Below are 2,876 nucleotides of genomic sequence, written 5' to 3' on the forward strand. Positions count from 1 at the left end.
GTGTGTGTGTGTGTGTGTGTTGTGTGTGTGTGTGTGTGTGTGTGTGTGTGTGATTAGAGTGAGGGAGGAGAGTGATGTGGTGTGTGTATGTGTGTGTTTAGCTTACTGGAATGGCATAATTGTTGTGCTGATTAGTAGGAGAAGAGTAGTATTATTAAAAAAGTTACTAAACAATGCTATTCTAAGTTATTATATCAATCGTATTTTTACTATATTTATTATTATTATTTTGTTGTTGTTTTTGTTATTATTATTATTATTATTATTATTATTATTATTATTAATTATTATTATATTATCATCATCATCATCATCATCATCATCATCATCATCATCATCATCATCATCATCATCATCATCATCATCATCATCATCATCATCATCATCATCATCATCATCATCATCATTATTATTATTATTATGCTGGCATAGACAGCCGTAAAGGAAAATTGGAGGTAGTAGTAATATGTGTAGCAAAACCTGTGGCAATATCAGAAACAGCAATAACGGAGTGGCAATCGCAGTAACACAAAAAAAAAAAAATAGTGCATTTTCTTTCCGACTGGACTAGCGGTCTGTACATTATTCCCAAGGTTATCAGGTCCGCCATTTTCCACCATATTAGGCTGTTTTCCAGGAAATATAAGGGAAAAACGAAAGTCGCGGGTTGGCGGTTCTTAAATTAACAGATTTTCTCACAAATGAACCTGATACGAAGAAGCAAACGAACAGCTTGGAACACATTAAGCCGTATATCCATGTAAGAAAAAGTAGATGTACCTGCATATAGGAAATGCTGTCTTTTTTCAAAGGCCGTTTATTTAAATGCTGACGAATATGTTTGTTTATATTTCCCGATATATGTATTCTATAAATCGTATATTACATAGGGCATAAATGGATATGATATACTAATTTAGGTAAGTTACTTGTTTTTACCTGTTCTTGACGGTATGCCTTTCTTATATTTGTAACATCAGGAGATGCACGTACGTCTTTATCTGCAGTATATTCTTATAGAGCAAACCCCCCCCCTCTTTTTTTCAACATCAAACATACGCTACAAATGATTTAAATTTTTTAGGATTTTGGACACTTTCTTGAGAGCGAACCCGCGGGCTTTAGACGGGAACAGGACCACGACATGGCAACCTTGACTCGCCCTCCCTGATCCCCACTCTCTCCTCGCCGTTCGCTTTCTCCTTCCTTTCCACTTTTCGTGTCTTTCATCCATTGTTTTCTTTTCCCCCTTCTTTCGTATCTCTCGCCTATTGCCTTCTCTCCCTCCCTTCCTCTTCCTCTTCGCATTCTTCTTCGCTCCCGCTTTCCTACACCTCGCGCATTGCTTTCGCCAACCTTTTTCCTCTCTCTGCCATTTATTTTATAATTTTCTCCTTTCTGTTCTCCATCCTTATTTCACGCCTATCGTTTTCTGTTTCGTCTCCTTCCTTACTTATTACCCATCGTCTTCTTCCTCTATATTCTTCTTCCACTTTGTCTCGTCCACCTCCTGCTTGCGTTTCTCCCCAGACATCATTGAATCAGAAGCGCTCATAGGTTGTCTCATCCTTATTAAACAATGCCTACAACCAAAAATGTGAAAATAGCTGTGGTAAGATTATCCACATGAGTTAGGCCATATGAGATCACTCCCGGATTTGATATGCCATGTTCTGTGTCCTAGATTTAACCTGCTTTGTTAATGTTTCTACATCCGAAACCCTGGGATAAGTATAGAAAAATATATCTGGTCAGATTCAAGACGGTGTATAGGTAGCATGATCGGGCATGTCTGTGTATGTAATGCTGATTTTTTCATTATTAAACAATGCTAGGTGTGTGGTAGGCATGAGCTAAAGCAAAGGGCATTTAAAGCTGATTTCTGTTAATAACTTAACCTCCAAACAATGATAGTCGAATTATCCTTCGGGGAAAAGCCACAGAAGCCTGTTGCTGTTCTACCTCTTTTTCTATTACCTTTTTCCTTCCCGCTTTTTGGAGCCTTCTTCTTCTTCATCTCGTTCTTCTGCTTTCTCTCATCCATTGTAATAATTTACTATAATTTCGATTTACTTGATTTGTGTATTATTTTCACTGCAAGATACGGATTTTGGGGTGGAGGCTTGCACTTTTGGAGTGTTTTCAACTTACTGATATTATTTTATTACTACTGTTATCGTTGTTAATAATAATACGATGGTAATAATTATAATGTTATATCATCATCACCACCACCTTCATCATTCTTATATATCTATAAACTCTGGTATAGGACAAGGCTTCTTAATAAATCACGGTCTCTGTTTATACATCAGGGTGTCATATGATATTACTTGACTTTACATCTGTTTTACTTATCTTTATCGGCATTTTCCTCCATTGCCTCTTCACCCTCCCTCCTCTTTTCTTCACTTTTTCCTTCTGCTCGCCTGTTATATCTCCTTCATCTTCTTCTCCCTCTTCTCCTTCCCTTCCTCTTCCACTCCTCCTCCTCCTCCTTCTCTTCCTCCTTTTTCGGTTACCCTCCTCTCTCTTTTGCTGCTCTTCTTCCTCTCCTTTCTCTTTCTCCTCTTCCTGTTCTTCCACCTCCCTCTGTTCTCCTCCTCTTCCTCTATCTCCTCCTCCCTGCCCCCCACAAGCCTATGAATTAAAGAGGTTAAGGCAAGCTCCTGTTATGCGACCATTACTTGGGGACTCCACAAGGTAGAGTTTTATCCCCTACATTATTTAGCATATTTATGCACTTCCTTTGCATGGTGAATAGTGAATTACAGTGAACTGCGGGACCTATGTAATATCATTACTCAGGCATGGGGCTGGGGGAATAGGTTCTCAGAGATTCAGTAAAAAAAAAAAAAAAGTGCCTCTCTTAGCCT

This window comes from Penaeus monodon, chromosome 9, assembly GCF_015228065.2.
Source record: "Penaeus monodon isolate SGIC_2016 chromosome 9, NSTDA_Pmon_1, whole genome shotgun sequence".
Taxonomy (NCBI): domain Eukaryota; kingdom Metazoa; phylum Arthropoda; class Malacostraca; order Decapoda; family Penaeidae; genus Penaeus; species Penaeus monodon.